Source organism: Hordeum vulgare, chromosome 4H (assembly GCF_904849725.1).
Source record: "Hordeum vulgare subsp. vulgare chromosome 4H, MorexV3_pseudomolecules_assembly, whole genome shotgun sequence".
NCBI classification, from domain to species: domain Eukaryota; kingdom Viridiplantae; phylum Streptophyta; class Magnoliopsida; order Poales; family Poaceae; genus Hordeum; species Hordeum vulgare.
Genome location: NC_058521.1, coordinates 344,409,419 through 344,434,574, shown reverse-complemented (window position 1 = coordinate 344,434,574; position 25,156 = coordinate 344,409,419).

Sequence of the window (25,156 nt, the reverse complement as noted above, 5' to 3'; positions counted from 1 at the left end):
ATAGCCATCGCGCCACGCAGGACTCCTCCACATCTCCGCTGCTCCACCTCATTAGGTTAATTATCAACATCAGTGAGGTGTCAAGTGGATGGGAGGTTAGGTGGGTCTAGTCAGACGCCTATGGCTATGTTTAGAGACATCCATCATCTTTAAGGACATTGGGCGAACGACAAAGAGGGGCAGTCAATCCTTGGCGGGGAATGTCACCAGCTTGCCACCTCACAACACATTTAATGTTTTTGTCTCAGTCAGTCCGAGATAGATATTTCCCACTATAGGTTTTTCCAGTAGTTTTGGCAGCTATCGTATGGACTATTCTCCATCAAAATACCAATTCAGCCACTATGGTAACCCCTTCACCTAAAAGGAGCTCCAGGGCTACCATTAGAAAGGTTGACTTTGTGTTCATTCTACAAGCTTAGCCGCTACGCATGAGCATCCTTGCTGGGAGAGTGCTCTTGTACTATGAACACATACATAATCCACCAAAACACAAGACGTAGGGTTTTATGCTTCTCGAGCGGCCCAAACCTATCTAAACTATCATGCATGCTGGTGTTAGTGATGCTCCTTGTGCACCCGTAGTCCCTGTAGAACCGCAGAGAGGGGCCTTGCTGGTCCTATAGATCGTCAAATCACCTCGACATCATTGGCTTGACAGGTAGGGAGATTTTGTGGAAGAATCTTCTAAAACACCGCATGTCTTCCCCAACACCTTCATCGACTCCCATGGCACGGAACAAGGCCAAGGGAGCATCAGCACACATCCCGTATTCGTCCAAGCTGCCACGCCGGCCACTACGGGCGACAGAGGTGTGAATGGACATCAGGAACACCACACTGGAGCGCGCAACCACAACACTGGGTGGAGGTCCGCGAGCCGCGACCTCGACCCAGCCGTCAAGACATCCCAGGACGCACCGGCGAGATCCGAAGGTGGCATTGATGCGACAGTGATGGCGAACGCCATGACGCACGCGGCGGTGCATCTATCATGTGCTTCAGAAGACAATCGCAATCTGCACCCCGGGGGAGGCGACCCCAGCCAGCGTGCGGACAAGATTCCTATGCACCACTCTAAGGACGCGAAGGGCCAACCTCGTCAATAGCCCCCTGGTGATAGTGGATAGCGGGTGACGACGTTGTTAGGCGCTCCTTCTGGCATTTCTAGGAGTAAGAGGGCCACACATGCCTCGCGTTGCTCCATGCCCAAAACTAGGTGGAAGCCCTAGTGTAGGCCCAACTGCTGCTAAATTTCCTGCTCACGCCATAAAACATGGTGAACTGGAGGGCGGCCATACAGATCTTGCTGAGCTTTGCAAAGTAAGACATGCGAGATGCAGCAGAACCTTTGGAAACACGTCAAGCGGCCTCGAGGAGGCCCACCACCGGACGCGGCGCATGTGGAGCACCTACTATAGAGTCGTCCCCACAACAACAACAACCTACCCACGGGATCGACGTGCAAGACGAGATATCCGACGCCTCGACGAACCCGTGGTAGAAGAAAGATCAACGACAGGTCTTGAAGGAAAGGCTTAAGGAGGACACACAGACAACCATCAAGAGGAGACAGGAAACGTGTTGCCAATCGAATGGCCATGCGGATCGAGTCGTCGATAAGCCAGCACCCCCCTGCATCTTAACTTACGAGGTTGGTTGCCCAACATTCACCCGCGAGTTGTGGCAAGTCTGCTGGCCTTCTATCATAGCCTTCAAGCCGAAGCTGTCGGAAAAGTATGATGGGAAGATCAGCATGTAGGAGTTGATTGGCATCTACCAACATGGAGGTTAACGGGCGACACGGCGAGAACATGCTCTACAAGTACATCCCACTGGTGCTCAAGCCCAAGCTAAGGGGTTGACTGATGAAGTTGCTGGAGGGGTCTATTTCCTCCTGGGCGGATCTGCGCAACAACTTCGTTGGTGCATAGCACAGTGGTCACACACTACTGGCGCAACCTAGTGATTTGCATGTGCTCCCTCAGAGAGACGACGAGACCTGCAGCAAGTACATCCAGAGATTGAGTTGTGTGCAGCACAACATTCTCGATATCCACCATGCCATGGTGATCGTTGTGTTGCAAATGAATGTACACAATCGCTGGATGCGCAAGGAGATGAGCATTAACAAGATATGGGATGTCACCCAGCTCTACAGTTTAGTTGACAGGTGTTCATGGGCTAAGGAAGGAAGAAGACTCCCCGGAGAGGATGCTGGCATGAAAGTCAACTCATACAACAATGTGGGGACCCCGACTTACGAGTCGAGATCGCCGAATGAACTTGCTCAGTGATCCCAGGGATCAATGCTTATTGAACATACAGAAACTGAATAACAAGTGTCTTACATCCATACATACCGTTTGATATAATAAGTGACCATTGCTATCAAGTCTTACATATACACGTCCTTGAAGGCCAACACACCAAGCTTGACCAATAGAGGAAATATTTGTCGAGAGCGTGAACTCATGACATCAGCCTTAACCTACACGCATTCTGAATGGGAAGCGTCCTAGCTCGCAGAAACGTCACCAAGCTACTCTTCACCATACCCTGATCTCTCATACCTGGTCAATGAAATAACTAGTGGCAAGCCAATGACTACTTTGAATGTACTCGCAAAAATCCCATGATATGGATAATGCAATTGGTACGATAAGATGTAATATGCAGCCTTACTGGAAAGCAAGTTTTTACTTAATAATATGCATGGTCAATTACTTGTACGGATATGCATTATAAGTTAGATGGTAGTGGTAAAACAAGTTACATATATCATCATATCTGTTGAGGGCTGAACATTTTGGGGTCACCCTATAGGCCAAGTCATAGAAATTGAGCTTATCATCTCTTCGAGATAACACTTATGAACACACACACACACACACACACACACACACACACACACACTTGGTTTAGGCGGAAAAGATTGGACGTAGTTTAGGCAGCACCACCCAACTGTCCTTGACCTTCGACACGGCTATTCGAATAGTTTTACACTGTATAGAGGTTGTGCACTGTACCCGCGAAATCCATGAAATTTCTCTGTCATCCACGACTCACGGTATATATCAGACCCGAGGTAAGTACCCGATCATTGCCTTTCACCTGACGATACTAGACAAAGAGTCCACTCGATTGGTACCCATCCCACATGATGTACGTCTTTCGAGCACCGACTCTAGACCACATCATCCATGCGGGGACCAATGGTGTGCCCGCGACACGTAAAAATGGCATAGTCGACCTACGTGGTACGATCCCATCACGAGAGTGACCACATATCACTCTTGCCACTAGTAACGTGGCCTCTTTGCTAGCACCGACCAAAGTAATCAACAAAGCCACGTCCCATAAAGGGGTATCGTGGTTGCACATGTAAGGTTGGGACGGTCGATATATCATAAATCGAATCCCATTTCCGAAACCACTCACTCAAAATATTCTCGGTGCACCACTCGTCCTCAAGTGGTCACCTAACTCAACACCATCACTCTCGGGCATTAGTGGCACCCGACGGGGTTTTAGGGAAACTTTGATATCAACTTTGTGTTACCATCATCATGCACATGCTCTTTCTATGGTAGCTCTACTGTCTACTTGTCAACATTTTATCAGCGTGACCCTCATAGATGATAGAGTCATGCTCAATGCAAGTGTTCCAGAGGAGCTATCGGAAACACCAAGCTCGGGTGCACCAATTAATCTTAACTATATGCTTCGTAGTAGAGTAACCAATGTGTCATTCATAGCAGTATTTTCTTGGACATGGTCAAAGGGTTGCTTGCCTGTGCTCACATAAGCCCTCGGGATCATCGAGATCTTCTGGTCCAACTTCGAGTACTCCGTATACTCCGTCAACTATCGTTGGAAACAAACATAGTAAGCCAACAGTAAACAGAAACTAAAGTGCTATATAAATAGGAGTTTTACTTTTCTTGGACCTCTCTGGTCGTAAGAAAAATACCTAAAGCTTGCTATAGGAGATTGGGACCATCAGGGGTTTTTGAATGGATGAAAGTAGGAATAGGTGATCCTTTATGAAGCCTACAGAAAATATTCTACTAAAAATGAGTCGAGGCACTCATTTAACAGAGCATGATTTCAGAAACATTTAGGAAGCTCTTTCACTCGATTCGGAGTAGATATGAATACTCTAGGGATTTCCTAATATTGGATAAATAGCAAAGGGGGGCTATTTATTTAATGCAACAAAATCATGCCACATAAAAATATTGACTAAGGCTTCAAAAATAGTGCAAGATATTACAAGACTCTAGAAATTGTAATCAATCCATTTGGAGTTGATTTGAACCCCATAGGATTTTTGCAAGGTGGTGTTTAAAATATTCAAATGGGAATCTCAATATTAACCCCACATAAAAGTCTTTTGGAAAAATGTGCAATGCACATATATGGATAGGTCTTGCTTTTAGGAACCGACTTACTAAGCGGCGCCAAGCGCGTAAGATAGTCACTGGGCCGGCCCAGCAACTGTAGCCCTGCGGGAGGATCGCAAAGTTCGAACGCGTATTCTCCTTATTACGCCTCCTGCGCGGGCAAAACGGCAACCAGCCGGGGTGCGGTCACTCAAACTGGGGGCCCAGTGGGTGTGCGGCTTACAGGCGGGCCCGCCTGGCAGGCCCTTCTCCCACCTCCCGCTTGGACAGGAAGTGGCAGGGGAGCTCGACCGAGCACGCACCAGCGCCTGCCCTCGATGGCACCGTCCGCCTCAGGTGGGGCACTGGCCCCCAGCGCTCTCAGGGTGGCGTGCCGCACCCACCTAAGGCACTAGCTTCGTCGGGGAAGCAGCGAGTAGGGAGGGACCTTGGCCGCGGCGGCGATGACACTGGAAGATGAGGGAGGAAGGTTCTGCGGCCACCGAAAGGAAGATTTGCAGCGAGGGGAGCTCCTATGCGGCTAGAGAAATGCACTAGTTGGCCGAGGGGAGGGAGAGAGGCCTTGTGCCGCTCGAATTGGAGTGGAGGTCGCCGACATGGCTTCGGCCATTGTTGTGGATGCAGAGGGGGAGCAGGGGATTAAGGTGCTCTAGGAGGTGTACAGAGGGAGGAGGGAGTGAGGGGGAGCCAAAGCGTCTCGGGGGAGATAAGATATGCGAGGGGAGACAGGGAGAGCTCGAGAGATCTCGGGTGCTCTCTGGGATGGAGGAGCACGCGTCCCAGAAGGAGTTTGGTGTCTACCCAGCATTGGGGAGTGGCTGGACTGGTCAAAGTGAATCCCTCGGTGCTTTTGAGACGCGCTGCAATGGCGGGACAGGGCCTGGAGGAAGAAGACAATGTGCAAAGCACCGTTTCTGCACGCCAGGGAGGTGGTCACCACGGCCACCTGTGTCCAGGGCCATCCCTTGGCTAGACCAAGGTGTCAAACATGCAAGACAAGTGTGCCACGATGCACTGGTGAAGTTTGGACCTAAGTAGAGTTGGGTTGTATTGGTTTTCACTACTATTAAGTTTGCACCAAACTTAAGATTGGAAATGAGGGCACTTATTGCAGAGATAATGGGGCTGAACGATGTCTAGTAGTCTTAGGCATCGGAGGACTACAACTCTACAAATTTTCAGCTCGAGTGGGTGAGTGTAGCTAGTACTTGCAGTTCAAAGCCACATTTCATTCAGAAATCAACTTCCAGACGTGCTGCTACTTTTTCCTACATGAGCAGGCCATATCTTGGTTCGAAATGATGCCTTGGAATGCTAGGGGCTCTCTGGAAGGAGGTGGGGGCATTACTTTAAGTAGAGGTGGGGCAAGAGGGTTAAAAATGGTGTTGCCAAGTTAGAAAGGAGAGGTAGCTACATGGGGTCACCCTCCAATAATTGACCAGTGGCCATGGCAAAGCCACTCGAGGTAAACGGTAAATATATAGAGCTGTGGTAAAAATCAAAGATCAAGGAGATAAGTCGAAGGGGCCAAATTAGCCACTTTGGTGAGTGCACACAAGGTGTTTTATGGGTGTTAGGGCTACCAGATGGACTTCAACTAATAGGTTCACATAATAGATGAAAATAAGCTTGGACACCAAATTTGGGATTTGGTGGACAAGGTTTCCAATGTATACTTGGAAAACCCATGAAACGGGCTAAAATGGCCTTCTGCTTACAAAACTATTCCAATCAATTCACACGAATCCAACATTTGGTGTGGGGGCATTATTTGAGCATAAAGCATGCCCAAAAAGTTTGGGGTCAATTGGAGAAACATTATAATGTAAAGTTTCCCAAAGTCAGAAATCAACATAGAGGGTTTTGAGGGCCTTGGGAAAAGTTCTTTGTTGTCCTTGATGCACCACTTGGTGTGGATGCATTATTGGAGTATCAGAACATGTCCACCAAATTTGAGCACAATTGGAGACACTTGGCAATGTAGAGTTTCTCAAAATGGGATCTGGATAGATAAGGGTTTATAATATTTAGGTGAACCAAATCAACTTGGATTGAGATGAAACTTGGCCAGATCATCACATATAGCATCTGTGACATGCTAGAATTTTACAGGTATTTGTGGAGAATATTTCTCGTAGAAATATAGCAAAATCTTGAAATAGGCAGAATGGGTCTTGAAGGGTTTTGCCCAATATATATGTCCACTAAGTTTCCTTCAATTTTTCTCAAATATTTTGCATGCAATAAAAATAACTTTCCTTCATAAGAGACCATTTGTGGCCTCATAGGAAGGCATTCAAATAAAATGTAGAATAACTTTCAAAATAATATTATTGTGGTTTTGGGAAGTAATTTTGATAATGGATTTTAAATAAAACATTTGGTGAAAATTTAACTTCCCCAATTTGAGGACTTGTAGTACAAATCCCGACATAGGGGTTTTGAAAGCTTAAATCAAGGAAATGATTTTTTGTGAAAATAATATTTGGTAAAAATAGTTTTTGGTTCTACACACATGGCATGATCATTAGGGAAGGGTTTGGGTCAAGGAGATGAGTTTGGAGAGTAGAAGGAGCATTGGATTCAAACACAAGCAATAGGCAAGCAAGCAAACATCACATCAAGCATCACAAGTATTCACAAAAAATTTAATTGGTCCTAATTTTGAGATAAGCGAAATCAGTCAGATGAGTTAAATACAGGGTGTTACAGATATTTCTAGTCTTGGCATTGGATAAATACTGAATATGTAAGTTGGAGGGCTTGGTGAACAAAGGTTGTGCAAGGTTTTGGCTTGCAAGTGCATTTCAAACTCGGAATACGTGGCAAGATAGTGTGTCTGGGTTGCTGGTCCTCGGGCTGGTCATGCCAGTTAGTGACATCTATATGTATCGTGTTACAACATAAGGGTTAAGCTCTTCGCATAGCTCCCTCCTGACGGGGAAGTCTTTGACTCCCTTAAGGCAGGCGAGCTATGGTCGCAGGTGGTCTTCATCCTCGAGAGTGTTGCAGTGGATCTTCGAAGGCTTCTCGTGAAAGGGTCTTGGTTGGGTATCGCTCGTGAGTCTAAGATCGGACACTCAGTGTTCAGAACGGGTTTTGCCATATGGAATTGTTCGGGAGGGATTCTGGTTGAGTTGTCTATCCATGACTATAGACCAGGTTTGTGGCTCGGCTAGCGGTTCAATCACCTTTAGCCGGTTTTCGCCATGATCCTATTAGGACTCTCGTCCTTTGTTTTGGACCAGGAAGAAGCTCTCTGGATTCTCTCGATGTCCAAAGGCTTCATCGGCTTGGTCGCCGATGCTTCTTGACATAGTTGATGTAGTCAATGCAGGATCGGTGGTTGACTTCTACTGCTTCTTCTTCATCGTCATGGTTTTCCCAACCATGGCGGTTCTTCGTCTTGTCTTGGGTAGGACAGACTTCTGTTGCTTTGAGATTGCTTCGAGAAATCAATCCTCCTTGAGATAACACCTTATTCCCGAGAGTCATAGCGATCGGTCTTCCTGGGGCTCGTCCAACAGGACTAAAGTGTTCCTCCTCTTATTGGGTGGATAAGTATGTCATCCCTGAGGATAACAACATAATTCCCCCAAGCATCACATAAGCGTAGTGCTGATGACACAGGTGAGGAGAGCGGGAACTCGCTATGGGCGATAATTGGCCGAGGGGTTTGTGGTCTAACATGATCTGGTACCTCATGCCCAGGCTTGTCATAGACATGATGGGTGTCTGTCGGGCGGAGTACTGGCCACATTCCAACGACTCAGAGCCATTTCCTATGGTCATAATCCGATCACCTTATGGCTCGCTGAAGCTCTAGAGTTTCAGGGAACTTAGGACGTGAGTGAACATCTATCATCTTATCCTAAGCACATTCCTTAGATGCCAATAGTATGAACTCTCACTTTGGAAAAAAATCACCCTATTTCATCAAAGATATCATCTCACATAAGTCAACTGCACACCACTCATGCTAGTCGACTCCAGGGTTGAGGGAGGGACTAAACCCAACACCACAACTATGCTATAGCTACGTTGCACATACATTCCTATGCAACAACCTCGGGGAGGTATAGAAGCTTCTAAGCTTGAGTTAAGACACCACAAATCCAAATGTCTAGCTAGATCATCCAATGGACAGAGTACTGCATTCCCATATTAAGGAACACGTAGTATACCAATCCAAGATCTTGTTTCCTTTCTACGAACCTGATCAAGTGGTCCATCAATATGGTCGATCATCACTAGACCCATCACTCCTACAACTCCAATACCGATGGGGTTCTACATGAGCACTTAGAGTCCTCATGTTCCACATATTATCTCCAGGACTACGTCACAATATATCCACCAACTTCCAATATCATGGCCAACTAATCTCCCAGGACATGCTTGTACAAGTTCATAAGTTATTTCTACAACTCCAATTACTTGTACTTATTATCCACCAAGAAACATGGTATCATGATCAATATCGTCGGACTAAATACGATTTTCTACGAACCATGTGGTCTCTGTCATCATCGATACTCCATTGAGTTTACCTACTTAAATCCAAAACTCAAGCCCAATAAGAACTCTTACTCGTTACTTCAAGTCATTATTGTAAAATCATCAAACCATGCCAACTACTTGATAAAGTCAATTATACCACCAAGAATTATTGCTCGAGATCAGAATCATCCCAGTGAATCGGAACTTACTCTAGGAACATGTAGGTTACACTACTATATCAACTTGGTCCACCAAGTTCACCTACCTTTATAAGGGTCTTACGATCCACAAAGATAGTCTAGCTATTTCCTTAAGACACATATCATCATCCCAACATCCTTAGTCAAAAACTCTTATATCCGAGAACGATCCTTCTTATGGCATCAGGGTTATGGTGCTAGTTTAAGAATTAAGGATAATCGTTCAACATGATTACTAGTTCCATAAAGAACCCGGTGCTAAGCGGGGGTTTATCGGGGCTCGACAGGTGTTCTGTCAAATCCTTGTATTAGACACGTGACCAGAAATTTGAGCAAGAGAGCTTCTGAGCGTTAGGTTGGTCTAGGGAGGGTTTTCCAATCTTGAGGGAAAGCAGCACTTCTACACGTCACGTCTAGTGGAGCACGTCATAGTTAGTGTCTTCAGTGTCAGTTGCTCGTCGAAGTGGATCTTTGGTGCATCTGGTCTTGCTGGTCCCCAGTTGTCAAGAAAGGTGGGGGAGAGAGAAAGTAACATAGAGGGGAGTGCCTAAGAGGGTGGTATAGTGCAAGTGCAATCAAACAAGTGTTGAAAAGTCAACTCAAACATCAAGATGAGGTAGGTGATATAAATGCATACTTGTTTCCTAGAGCAAAAGTGCGACTTATATCAAAGCGCAAACAAACAAAAACAAGCAACACACAACATGGTCCCATCCGAACCATTTCACGGACTCAACTTCGTATAAGGGATTTATGACTCATCCTACACTAGATTCCTCGGATTCGAAAGTCGTGCTTGTTGCATGCTCTGGAAAGGAGTCCGCTCCATCTTCTCGGTCTTCTTACGATATTGCCACGCGTCTTGTTGTTGTTTGCCGAAACGACTCGGGCTGGGCTGAAAAGAGTTCTTGATGACTTCTCGTCTGGTGAGCTGCCGACGAAGGTGGTTCTTCATGGATGTCGTTGACAGGATCTTCTGTTGCCTTTGCAATCTTGTCATTTCTTCTTGTCTTCAGAGACATCAAGTTCTGCAAGTGGACAACCTTTATGCAATGACGTTGGCAAGGCATAATAGAGTTCCGACCTATCAGTCACGATGATAATATTATGGGCACCTAGAGCGGGGGATGAAGATAACCGTTTTCCGGCTCAGTAAGGTGATGCGGACCAAATGGCGAGGTTCTCATCCACTGGTGGTGGTCGACACAACCTTTGATATTGACAAGGTCGCTCTATTATCGATGGAGATCATGGTCTTGCACCTATTACATCCAGATCATCGTAGGTGAAGGTGGTATCACTCCGGAACAGTGTCGAGGGTGTCGCCATCTTCTGGGTCTCGATGTCGTTGTTCCTCATGGAGGTACTTCTGTTGGTGTCATATGGTCGTAACGTTGTCATCCTTGTCCTTTAGTACATGGGTGGTCACTTGGAAAGGTTGCTTGCTTCCGAGTTACCACGAGGGTTTTAGTAATCCCGTGGTTAGGCTTAAGGGTGCTAGCGGCCATTTGCAAGTTTTGAAGAAGCAGACGATGAGTGTAAAGAGAACAAAAGTGAAAGTGCTAAGGAAAAAACATTGCTTCCTTTGAAATTTAGGAGAGGTGAGAAAGATACTGGTTTTACAACTACCTTTGAAATGTCTAGAAAACAGTTTGTCCTAACTAAGTCCGTGCTAACTAAGGGCTTCCTACAGCTAGGATGGCTCTGATACCAGCTTTGTGGATACCCTGACTTACGATTCGAGATTGCCGAATGAACGTGTTGAATGATCCCAAAGATCGATGCTCACTTAACATACAGAAACTCAATAACAAGAGTGTTACATCGATACATATTGTTTGATACAATAAGTGACAATTGCAGTCAAGTCTTACATATATAGGGCCTTGAAGGCCAAAACACCAAGCTTGACGAATAACACACATATTTGTCGAGAGCGTGACCCCATGCCATCATCCTTAACCTACATGCATTGTGACTAGGAAGCGTCCTAGCTCGCAGGACCGTCACCAAGTTACTCTTCACCATACCTAATCACTCGTACCTGGTCAATGAAATAACCAGTGGCGAGTCAATGAGTACTTTGAATGTACTCGAAAATAGCCCATGATTCGGATAATGCAATTGGTATGATAACATGTAATATGCAGCCTTAGCGGAAAGCATGTTTTTATTTAATACTATGCATGGTCAACTACTTGTACGGATATGCATCATAAGCTAGATGGTAGTTATAAAACAGGTTAAAATATCATCTTATCTGTTGAGGGTTGAACACTTTGGGTTCACCATATACGCCAAGTCACCGAACTTGACCTGATCATCTCTTCCAGATAACAATTATGAACAGACACACACACACACACTTGGTTTATGTGGAACCGACTAGACGTAGTTTAAGGAGCAATACCCAATTGTCCTTAACCGTGGACCCGGCTATTCGAATAATTTTACACTCTACAGACGTTGTATGCTGTACCTTGGAGATCCACGAAACTTCCATGTCATCCACGACTCGCGGTATATATCATACCCGAGGTAAGTACCCGATCATTGCCTTTCCCCTGAAGACACTAGACAAAGATTCCACTGATAGGTACCTAGACCACATAAAGTATGTCTTGCGAGCACCGACTCTAGACCGTATCATCCATGCGGGGACCATTGGTGTGCCCGGAACAAGTAAAAACAGCATAGTCGACGTACCTGGTACGACCCCGTCACGAGAGTGACCACATATCACTCCAGCCACTAGTAATGTGACCTCTTTGCTAGCACCGACCAAAGTAATCAACAACGCCCCGTCTCATAAAGGGGTACCGTGATCGCACATGTAAGGTTGGGACGGTCGACACATCATAAATCTAATCCCATTTCCGAAATCACTCGCATAAAATATTCCCGATGGGGTTTTCATAAAACTTTTGATATCAACTTTGTTTTACCATGATCATGCACATGCTCTTTCTATGTGTATCTCTAATGTCTACTTGTCAACATTTTATCAACGTGACCCTCATAGATGATAGGGTCATGCTCAATGCAAGTGTTCTAGAGGAGTTATCGCAAACACCATGCTGGGGTGCACAGATTAATCTTAACTATATGCTTCGGAGTAGAGTAACCAATGTGTCATGCATAGAAGTATTTTCTTAGACATAGTCAAAGGGCCGCTTTCCTTTGCTCACATACGCCCTCGGGGTCTTCGAGGTCTTCCGGTCCAACTCCCAGTACTCTGTCTACTCCGTCAACTATCGTTTGAAACAAACACACTAAGCCAACAGCAAGTTGTAACAAAAGTGCTATATAAATAGTAGTTTTATTTTTCCTGGACCTCTTTGGTCATACGAAAAATACCTGTAGCTTGCTATAGGAGATTGGGACCTTCAGGGATTTTTGAATGGATGAAAGGAGGAATAGGTTATCCTTTATGAAGCCTCGAGAAAATATTCTGCTAAAAATGAGACAAGGCACTCATTTAACAGAGCATGATTTCGGAAACATTTAGGAAGTTGTTTCACTGGATTTGGAGTAGATATGAATACTCTAGGGATTCACTGATATTGGATAAATAGCAAAGGCGGGCTATTTATTTAATGCAACAGAATCATGCTAGATAAAAATGTTGACTAAGGCTTCAAAAATAGTGCAAGATTTTAGGAGACTCAGGAAATTGTAATCACTTCATTTGGACTTGATTTGAACCCCATAGGATTTTTGCAAGGTGGTGTTTAAAATATTCAAATGGGCATTTGAATTTTAACCCCACAGAACAGTCTTTTGAAAAATGTGCAATGCATATATATGGATAGCTCTTGATTTTAGGAGCCGACTCACATAGCGGCGCCCAGGGCGTAAGATGGTCACTCGGACAGACCAGCAACCGTAGCCTTGCGGGAGATTCGCCATGTTGAAGGCATGTTCCCCTTATTACGCCTCCTGCAGGGGGGAAATGGCAACCAGTCGGGGTGCGATCACATAAACAAGGGGGCCGGCCGGTGTGCGGCTTACAGGAGGGGCCCGCCTGGCGGGTGCTTCTCCCACCTCCCGCCCGGACAAGGGAGGGGAAGGGGAGCCCGACCGAGCGCTCACCGGCGCCTGCCCTCGACGGCACCGGCCGCCTCCGGTGGGGACCTGGCCTCCTGCATGCTCAAGAAGGCGTTTCGCACCAGCCTGAGGCCCTAGCTTTGTCGGGGAAGGAGCGAGGAGAGCGGGAGCTTGGCCGCGACGGGGCTAACGACGGCAGCCGAGGGAGGAAGGTTCGGCGGCCACCAGAAGGAAGATTTGCAGCGAGGGGAGCTCCTATGCGGCTAGGGAATGCATTAGTTGGCCTAGGGAGGAAGAGAGGCCCTGTGCCGCTCGAATTGGAGTGGAGGTCGCCGGCATGGCTTCGGTCATTGTCATGGATGCAGAGGGGGAGCAGGGGATTGAGGAGCTGTAGGAGGTGCACAGAGGGAGGAGGGAGTGAGGGGGAGCAAGAGCGGCTCAGGGGATAGAAGATATTTGAGTGGGCGACAAGGAGAGCTCAGGAGATCTCGGGTGCTCTCTAGCATGGGGGAGCACGCGTCCCAGAAGGTGTTTGTAGGCTTGCCATCGTCGGGGATGGGCTGGACTAGCAAAGGGAATCCCCGGTGCTCTGAGACACGCTGCAACGGCTGGATACGGCCTAGAGGAAGAATACAAGGTCCAGAGTGTCGTTTCTGCGCCCCAGGGAGGTGGTCACCACAGCTACCTGTGTCCAGGGCCATCCCTTCGCCAGACCAAGGTGTCAAACATGCAATGCATGCGTGCCACGAAGCACTGGTGAAGTTTGGACCCTAGTAGAGTTAGTTTGAATTGGTTTTACTGTAGTTAAGTTTCCAGCAACAAATTTAAGATTGGAAATGAGGGCACTTATTGGAAAGATAATGGGGTGAAACCATGTCTATTAGTATTAGGCATGTGATGACTACAATTCTACAAATTTTCAGCTCAAGTGGGTGAGTGTAGCTAGTACTTGCAGTTCAAAGCTACATTTCAGCCAGAAATCAACTTTCAGATGTGCTACTCATTTTTCGTACATGATCATGTCATATCTTGGCTTGAAGTGATGCCTTGGAATGCTAGGGTCTCTCTGGAAGGAGGTGGGGGCGTTAGCTTAAGCAGAGCTGGGGAAAGATGGGCCAAAATGGTACTACCAAGGTAAAAAGGAGAGGTAGCTACATGGGGTCACCCTCCAATAATTGACCAGTGGCCATGGCAAAGCTACTGGAGGTAAAATGTAACTATATAGAGCTGTGGTAAAAATCAAAGATCAAGGATATAAGTGGAAGGGGCCAAAGTAGCCACTTTGATGAGTGCATACAAGGTGTTTGATGGTTGTTAGGGCTACCAGATGGACTTCAATTGATATGAAACTTAACAAGATCACATAATAGATGAAAATAAGATTGGACACAAAATTTGGGATTTGGTGGAGAAGTTTTTGAATGTAGACTTGGAAAACCCATGAAATAGGCAGATTTGGCCTTCTTCTTACAAAACTATTCAAATCAATTCCCACAAATCCATTATTTGGTGTGGTGGCATTATTTGAGCATTAAAGCTTCACAAAAAGTTTGGGATCAATTGGAAAAACTTCATAATGTAAAGTTTCCCAAAGTCAGAAATAACCAGAGAGCGTTTTGAGGGCCTTCGGACAAGTTCTTCTATTCTCCTTGATGCACCAGTTGGTGTGGACGAATTACTGGAGTATCAGAACACGTCCACCAAATTTGAGAACAATTGGAGACACTTGGCAATGTAGAGTTGCTCAAAATGGGATCTGGATAGATAGGGTTTCAGAATATTTAGGTGAACCAAATCAACTAGGATTGAGATGAAACTGGGTAAGATCATCACATATTTTATATGTGACATGCTAGAACTTTACAGGAATTTATGGAGAATATTTATTGTAGAAATATTCCAAAAGCTTGAAATAGGCAGGAAGGGCTTTGAAGGGTTTTGCCCAATATTTTGAACATGACACCATGTGTTGAAACTCATATATATGGAATATATATGTCCACTGAGTTTACTTATTTTTTCTCAATTTTTTTTTAAAGCAATAAAAATAACTTTCCTTCACAAGAGACCATTTCTGGCCTCACTGGAAGGCATTTAAATAAAATAGTAAAATAACTTTAAAATAATAATATTGTGGTTTTGGGAAGTAATTTTGATAATGTGTTTTAAATAAAACATTTGGTGAAAAAGTAACTTCCCTAATTTGAGGACTTTTAGTTCAAATCCCAACTGAGGGGTTTTGAAAGCTTAAATCAAGGAAATGAATTTTGTGAAAATAATATTTGGTAAAAGTAGTTTTTGGTCCCACACACATGGTTGATCATTAGGCAAGGGTTTGGGTTAAGGAGCTGAGTTTGGAGAGTAGGAGGAGCATTGGATTCAAACACAAGCAATAGGCAAGCAAGCAAACATCACATCAAGCATCACAAGCATTCACAAAAATTTTAATTGGTCCTAATTTTGAGATAAGTTAATTCACTAATGTGAGTTCAACACAGGGTGTTACAAACAACGCCAACGTGTGCGCCTCCGAGGGGAAGGGACGGAAATGCACTAAGAAGCGCAAGGCCAAAGCAGTCATGGTTGTAAAAGTATCTTGCAACTGTAGTGCTGGCAAGAAGGCCATGTCTCATGGGTCCGGCAAGGACATTGTCGCCTTCTCAGAAGACAACGAGGCCGCTGCGGGAGAGAAGACCGGCATGCCATACTGCAAGATTCATCTCACCAAGGTCCATGATATCCCTGAGTGCCGCCAAGTAGAGCATCATTTTGAAAGGAGAGACAAGGAGAAGGGTCAGGACAATGCAGGTGGATTCGGAAAGAAGAACCGTAGCACCCGTCACGGCAAGGCCAATCAGTAGAAACAGACACATGCTTGAACCAAGACAAGAAATCAGATGATGAAGAAGAATATGACAATGAGGACAAAGAGGGATCTGATGTCTAGGATATCAAGAAGGCTGTGGATTTTATGTGTGTTGACGGAGGTACATCTTTCCACTCCTTCCACACATAGTTCAAGCAGTGGGCTTGTGAAGTCAACGTGGCAGAACCAGCGGCAGAGGCAAGGAAACCCCTCAAATGGTCCAACATTCCCATCATATTTGACGCAGAGGATCACCCTGACCGCACCTCTACCGTTGGATATTTGACATTGTTGGTTTCACCAACAATTTGGAACCTCGGGGTCGCAAAGTTGTTGCTCGATAGTGAGGCTAGTTTGAAATTGATCTCGCATGACGGGATCAAGCAGTTGCAGATTCCCGATACGAATCTCAACTGAATGTGGTCCCTCCACGGGGTCAACCGAGGGATGCTACAACCCAAGGGGAATATAACTCTTCTGGTGACCTTTGGCAACGATCTCAACTTCAGGATAGAAAGGGTCACCTTCGACGTTTCCAAGATGTCCCTACCATACAATGGGATCTTGGGCCAACCAGCGCTACCGAAGTTTATGGCGGCATCGCATGACTTTTACAACACGCTCAAGATGGCAGGGTCAATGAGCATCATCAGCATTCATGCTGACCAAGAAGGACATGGTCCTATACGTCGACAAGTTGTACCAGGAAGTGGTTGGAGCATCTGTCGACAAGGCACTCGCTCCTGCCGACAAAACTCCCCGGGGAATAGAAAGGGAAAGAAACCTGGCAAGGGCGCTGACGAGGACTCTAGGAAGAGCGTCGCTGAGTGTTCCACGCCCCTTGAGGAATCACCGTTTTACTGTGCTGCCAGGAGGTAGAAAAACAAAGCGACCATTTTCAATACATAGAAAGTAGCTGCACTAGAAGACACCACGGGCTACACTTTCACCATAAGTGCCACCCCTCGACTGCAAATAAGAAAGCACAGCTTCCTGCCGGCGAATGTCGATGTTCTTCTTGCTTGGCAACCATCTGCCATCCCCGGTGTTCCTAGGGAGGTGATCGAGCACCGCCTTGCCTTCTGTCCCAACACGTGCCCCGTCAAGCTGAAGGTGTGAAAGCAAGTACTAGAATGACAATAGTTCAACATCAAAGAGATGAAGAAACTGGAAGCAGCAGGCCTGATCAGAGGTGTCCTTCACACAACATGGTTGTCTAACCCCGTGGTGGTGCACAAGGCGAACAAGAAGTGGAGATTCCGCATTAACTTCACCCACATCAATAAGGCGTGTCCAAAGGATCGCCTCACCTTGTCATGCATCGACTAGATAGTGGACTCGATTGCCAAATGCGAACGTATGTCCTTCCTTGACGCCTACTCCGGTAATCATCATATTTTCACGACCAAGATGAAGAGAAAACAACATTCATCACTCGTTGTGGCACGTACTGATTGAAGCGCATACCATTTGGACTGAAGAGTATTGGGTCAACTTTTGTGAGGGTTGTCGAGATGGTCCCATTCCGTAGTTTCTCATGAATGTGGAATCCCATATGGATGACAATCTGGTCAACACCAAGGACGAGGCCTTTGGGGACCCCGGCTCATAAGTCGAGATCACCAAATGCACGTGCAGAGTGATCTTTGAGATCAATGATTACCGAAGACATAGTAACTAAATAACAAGAGTCTTACATCGAGCACCTACTGTTTTACTGAAATATTATCTTTATGGCCATGTCTTTATAAACTCACAGCAAAGATCTTGAATCAAAGCATGAATCCATGCCCTGCCTTAACCCAACAGGCATCCTGGCTGGAAAGCGTCCGAGTTTGCATGTTCATCACCAAGGTATTCTGCACCATATTCCTACTCTTCCATGCCTGGCCAACTAAATAACCAGTGGCAAGCCAATGAGTACTTTGAATGCACTCGCAAGTAACCCATGTTTTGGAACAAGATATAACGATGGATGATATAGCACTAAGTAGGTAAGTTGCAGAAAGCTAATTTTGATTGCAATGACAATGTCAAGCAACTCATAAAGACATGCATTAGGAGGCTGCCGATACCAATATAAAGAGGTTATAGATATCAATAAATGCACAGGATGATCATCTCATGTTCAACATCATGTCAAGTCATTCGACTTATCTCCAGCATTTCTTCCCGCACACATACATAAATTTTGTGAAACCACCGGACGTAGTTTAAGAAAGACCATCAACTGTCCATGCTTGTGTACACAACTATTTGAATAGTTTTACACTCTACAACGGTTAGACACTTTACCCGCAATACTTGGAAAACTTCCTTGTCAACCCACGACTTCCGGTATTGTTCATACCCGAGGTAAGTACCCGAACAATGTCTTTCCCCTAACAATACTAATAATGAGTAAACTGTTTGGTACCCAGCCCGCATGATGTACATCATGAGTACCATATACGAGAGGACAAACGGTGTGGCACGTGTTTGTGAAAACAGCCAATGGTCATCCTTTCTGGCACCATCCCGTATCGAGAGTGACCACGTCACTACCGCCACTACTAATGCAGTCTCTATGGTAGTACCGACCAAAGTAATCAACAAAGCCCTATCCCATAAGGGGCATCGTGGTTGTACATATAAGGTTGGGAAGGTTAGCAGATCTTAAAACTCTCAATTTTCGAAAATAACACACACAACTTGCCTCGATACACCACTTCTTTATCAAGTTGTTACCTCTCTCAACATCATCTCCCTCGGGCATTAGTGGCACCGGATGGGTTTTTTGAAAAAGTCTTTGTAAACATTTTCTTTCCAACACCACGCATAGTACTGTCCCACTTGAGTAGCATACACTAGCATCCAATGTACATCCCACCCACACTGTCACATCCCTAACCCTTAAGCAAGATAACATTGTGCTCATATCTTCTTTGCATTTGCATCTAAGAAGTTTCAACAAAAACAACAAAGTGGCAAAGGAAAAACTCAAAACCCTAGCCACCATTTCAATTAAAGGAAATTTCAAACTAGTTCAAATCAATGAACCCAAAATGGCCTCAAGAAATGTTCAAACTTTCTGATAAATCATGAAAGTAAATGAGCATTGGAGAAAAATATTTTCTTGACACTTTAAGCATTTTAAATAAATGCAAAAGCCACTGGTTTCAAATTTAGAAATTGAAATCAAAACTATAATTTTCCAAAAATGTTGAAAACCTTGGAAATGAGTGGGGATATTATAACAAATATTTCAGGAGGTCTAAAATAGTTTTTACTTTTTGTTTTGGAGCTGAAATAATTAGAAAAGCAATAAATAGCAAAACGGAAAAACAAAAACAGAGGAAATGGAAAAAGACTTACCTGTCGCCCAAGCCAGGCCAGGCCCATCTCCCCGCTTGTCCCCTCCCTCGCGCCAGTAGGCAGCAGGAGGTGGCCGCCGCCTCCTCCGGCGCGGCCACGCACCTGTGTGCCTGCCTGGCCGCCGGTTCGCGCTGGCGACGACGGGGAGAAGCTCCCCAGAGCTTCCCCTATCCATTCCCCGCCTCGGTTCTCCTCCTCCTCCCGGATCTCCTCCTTCTCCCAGCTGCCGCCATTAGAGCCGAGCTCGAGCTCGAGCTGGCCGTGCCCCTGGCCATAGGATCCCCTCCGAGAGTACGCCATTAGCTCCGCCTCGTCGCCATGGTCGTCTCTGCAGAAGCCGAAGCCTCCTCGAGCCCTGCAACGCCCGCAATGCCGTCGTCTTCCACCTCCGGCCGCCGGACCTCTCCCGTCGATTCGTCGCCCCCAGGCCTTCCCCGAGCCGTCTGAGATCTGCTCTGCACTCCCTGTGAGCATGCGTTTGTTTTCCCTAAGTTTTCCCCGTCGATCCCCTCCTCTAGCCCTAGTTTCACCGGAGCCCGACGAGGACCGCCGCTGCCGCTCGTCGCCGGTAGCCCTCCGATGTCCAGCTCGTCCTTCCGATGGCACCAACAGCTCCAGGACGACGCGTAGATGCTGTAGCAGCTAAGAACCGAGCATAGATCCCCCTGTTGCAAAGACCCCGATGACGCCCGAGCCTTGGCCGCCGCCAAGCTCGTCGCCGGCATCATCTCCGGCCAGATCAGCCCTGGCTAGGCGCAGAAATGAAGCTACGGGAGACGTGCCATTCCTCTGGTGCTCTCCGCGCAGCCTTTGGCCCCCTGTGCGCCGTTTCCGAGATCCTCCGCCGTGCTGGTGGTCGCCGGAGGCTCCCCGCCGGCGAGGACGACCTCGCCGCCGGTGGAGGTCGACGTGGCAAGCTAACCCAGCCGATTAGTGACTTAATCACTCGCTGACAAGTGGGCCCAAGGCCAAGTCAAACCTCAGTTAGCGCTGGTCAGCGCGGGATTAGTCCCAGAGAGGCTGACCAGTGGGGCCCCCCTGTCAGGTTTGACCTGAACAGGTCGGGTGACCTGCTGACGTCAGCCTGATGCAATAAATGGAATTTCCAGTTTAAAACTAATTCAGGAAATTGCTAAAAATTGCAAAAATCATAGAAATTAATCTGTAACTCCAATGAAAATAAATTATATATGAAAAAGTATCAGAAAAATTCAAGGATTCTGATTATGCTATTTTCAACTATGTTTGAAAAAGTTACAGGACCCTAAATTGTGAAATAAGGAATAATTCAATTCTTTAATCACTTTATAAATGGAATTTGCAAAAATATCCAAATTTCATTATAAATACAATGATCACACACTGTCCTAGATATAAATTAGTACCATAACATGACATTTCATGCATGTTAACATTAGGTTGATCTGAGCATCAGGTCGAATCAATTAAACCGGTATCCGAGAATACCCGTTTGAATTGCTATTCGAATGTGATTCAAATCAACTCTAAACCTAAAACATTTTGATTATAATAACTTATCACTTTGCATTCTCATGCCATGCTCATGCATCATTTTGATTGCATATGATTGTTATTGAATGTTGCCATTCATTTTGGTAGGCTCGGCACCCCCGGATTCCACCGAATATCCGTCTGACAGATATCGTTCCTCCTCTGAGCAACAAGGCAAGCAACCCTTTTGATCATCACGATAACTCCTATGTTCTTGCTCCTGCACCTACTTATTTCATTAGGATCAAATGCTTCAACTGCTTTTGCCATGATAGTTCGACCCACTTCCTTTGCATGACTTAACCTTGTCACAGTAAATAGCCGAACCTTGCAACCTAGCATACCTGGTAGTTGCTTGAGCTATGATGTGCCTTATCCTGCTATGCATGCTATGCTTAGAGTTGTGTATGGTCTGTCATCTGGGAGATGAACAGAAATGTGGAATGTGTTCGGTGAGCAAAGGTCGTGTGTTGAACTTGATTTGGTAAAGGTACCGGTGAAAGGCTGTGTAGGAGTACATGGCGGGTTGTTTCATTGGAACCGTCCTTAGGAACTGAGTTCCGTGTATGTAATCCAAGACTAGATACTACCACATGCTGGGCCCTAAAATATGACCCCGCTCGGCCTATTAATCGCGTAGTACTCGGTCCAGGAGTTGCAAGTAGTTTCTGGTGTTTATAGTAATGCTGGAGGCCGTGCATGGTGCTGACCTAAGAGGTTGACCGTGATGCGGTAGGCAGTGGCACGGTGTACCAAGTGGCACCCGGATGGTTGGCTTGGGAACCCTGCGCACATTGTTTGAGGCCGTGGCGGAAACCTCGGCCGGACATCCGTACGGGTTACTCTCAGATAGGCGATAAACCTGGACTAGGTACTAGTGTGGTTAACGGTCGTGGCCGACTCCCTCGCTGGGCTTCCGCTTGAAGGTTGCCGAGGTGCATGACGTGCACATGGCGATAAGTGGCGGGAGCGTGTGTGACGAAGTACACCCATGCAGGGTTATGATCTATTCGAATAGCCGCGTCCGCGGATATGGACTACTTGGAGACATATGTTGTTCATAGATAACTTCAATGGCTACTCATAAAATTGTCAAGATAAGCGTGAGTGTCGTGGATGGCATTTCCGTATGGAGACGGAATGATTCCACGATAGTGTATTGTTGTGGTGTTAGTGGACTCGTGTGCGAGAAATCAAGTTGTCAAAACTAATTTCAAAAAGCAAGTTGTCTAGCCACGAGTCAAATGTTGGCTTCCCGCATGAAACCCCACAATACCTTTTGATACCTTGCATGAGTAGTTAGTTCTCCTAAAGTCTTGCTGAGTACCTTCGTACTCATGTTTGCTTAATAAATGTTGCAGAGGTTGCTAATGACCCTAATGGAGGGTTCTTCGTAGACATCGACGACGACGAGTAGCTGGTGTCCCAGCTACGATCTGGCCCTACGTCGGCTCTGTTGTATAGTCAGGCCTCATGCCTACTAGTTGCCCTGTCTGTACCCAGACAGCTTATAACTCTTCCGCTGGCTTGTATTGTATGACTGCTATTATGGGTCGTGAGACCCTTAATGTGTAATATTATGTGTGTGGCTCTTCCGAGCCTCTTAAATAAAGCTTGTATGGTTATGGTTATGTTGTGATGCCATCGATGTATCTATACATATCGGTATGCCATGCGTACGTGTGTCTTACTTGATATGTATGGGGTTCGAATACCTAGTCGGGAACTTTAGTAGCACTCCTTACAAGGAAATGCCGCTTTGTGATCCAACGAGCCTTGGTAGTTCGCTACTGCTCCGGACACATTGGTTGACCGGCATGTGTCCTTCTTAGCTGCTGTGTCTATCCCCTTTGGGGAAATGTCACGCGACGTAATGGAGTCCTTGTAGCTTGCTACGACTCGTCTACGTTCGTTGATGACCGACACCTGCTTTGTTGGGTCATGTATGCCTGTCCTTGTGCGGAACTGCCACTTTGGTTTATGACTAGACATGTCGATCCGGGTTCTTTGACACTAGTTTGCTAGCGACACTATCGCATACGTGAGTCAAAAGACGCAAACGGTCCCGGCTAAGGTAAGGCTGCAACCATGGAGTTAACCGTGCGTGAGACCACAAAGGGATGCGATGTGTTATAGGCCGGATTCCTATGGCTTAGGATCGGGGTCCCGACAGCGTTGGTATCAGAGCCTGACTGACTGTAGGATTACTAAGCCAAACTGGTCGAAGTTGAGTCTAGAATTGCTTTAGTTATATATAAGGGAATTGTTTGTGGAAGGGAACGTAAGATTCTTGTTCTCTTCTCAAGTTATTCTATTCTGGTCATCCTCGTCTTTCTGCGGGAATTAAGGACTAGATTTCTCATCTTTTCCTAGGCTCGTGTTTCCGATCGGTAGCTTATAGGACTACGGGTCGAGAGATATTGGGTTTCTTTTATTCCTAGGAAGCAGGAAGTAAGTTTGGTGACCAGAGAGTTGAACTTGATAGTTGAGTGGTTACGTTATTCCACTTTGGGTTGTCTCAAATTTGTTTTGAGCATTTACAGCCGTTATGCTCCCCAATTTTTGCATTCAGAGCTCTAATGCTTTTGCATTACTCTCTATTTACAGATGCCTGGCTGTCCTTCCCGTCAGGTGGTACGTTTGACCAGGTGCATTGATGTACCGGGTCATACGGCCATGCTGGTCAGGGTGATGTCGGTGTGCGGTTACCGTTGGTACCCCGAGTACACGGTAGAGGAACAGTACCGAGACATCCACCAGAGCCAGTACATCTGCACTGTTAGGGTATTTCCAGACTACCCTAGAGCGGAGAAGCCAATCCATTGGTCCTATGGGTTCGGAGTCACTGTTGACATGGCAGTACAAGATGCTGCCTATTCAATGCTGACTATTATGAGAGCGAGACATGCACTGCTGCAGAATTCAGACTTCTGCTATGTTCCGGCCTCTCAGTCCGGTGAAGAGGGATACCTCAGTGGAGTCTATTTTGAAACTTCTATGGAGGATCCACTTCTGCAGTCCACTGTTGAGATGCTAGAGAACAGAGACAAGGATGCTCGTGCTCTCCGCATGGAGCTTTATGCTACCCGTGCCCGTCTGTGGACAGTTTTGACACAGCTGGCACCGGTAGTCCAGACAGGGTATGGAGAGATGGAGATGCTGAACCCTGTTAGGACCCATCTTCCCGCCCATGTTGACTGGCCAGCTATAGGAGGAGTCACACCTCTTCGGGGACCCCTCTTACCACCAGTCAGGGGACCAAGGCCACATCCGTGTCCTTATGGATCCCAGGGATCTCAGGCTAGAGTGTTTCCTGATCCGCAGGTTGAGCTTCCGGGTCATGGAGGTAATCTCTATGAGATGTTCTATGCGGATGCCTGAGCTATGAGCGGAAGGATAGTATGGCAGTAGCCGTATGTTCACACTCCTGCGTGACTTGTGGAGTATGGTACTAATGTGAAACGAATTCCGGAGGCCTAGATAAATAATGTATAGGAAGCTTGTAAGCCTCTGATGAGTAGTTCCACCATTTCAGTAGTTTGCTCTTCGAGTAAGTTTGTACTGAACTATGTAAGGGTGTGTATGAACCATGGTGTATATATAGCAGTTGCTTGTTACCATGTTGTTCGGATATTCATTTCCGCATTCCGTGTGTTCAGTACATTCTTAATCCATTGTTAGTATTGATATGATTTTGGTCTAAGCTATGAGTTTGTTTGTCAGGATGGTGTTCACCAGGTTGAACCGTGCCCCTGCTCATGAGCAAGGTGAGGGTAGTCAAGCGTCGCAGGAAGACCTGCCTCACCCACCTTCTCTGGTAGAAGTGATGCTTGAGGCAGAAAGAAACAAAAGGGAGACCAACCGACTGCTCGAGCGTATTGAGCAGAATACGGCTCGACAGCCTAGGAATGCTGCAGTGTCCCTCAATGACTTTGTGAAGCTGAATCCTCCAAAGTTTCATCATTCCGTCGATCCCCTCGACGCTGATGACTGGCTGTGCAGCATTTCACGCAAGATTCGCTCTACGAATGTGTCTGAGGCCGACAAGGTGGCCTGTGCGGCGTATTTCCTGGAGGGACCCGCCAATCTGTGGTGGGAGAATTTTGAAGCTATGCGTCCCGCTGAACCAGTGGCCACATGGGCAGACTTCAACGCAGCTTTCCGTCTTCACCATATTCCAGAGGGCCTGATGGACAGAAAGAGAGAGGAGTTATGTGCCTTCACTCAGGGCAAGTTGTCTGTGGATGCCTATAGCCACGAGTTCGGTAACC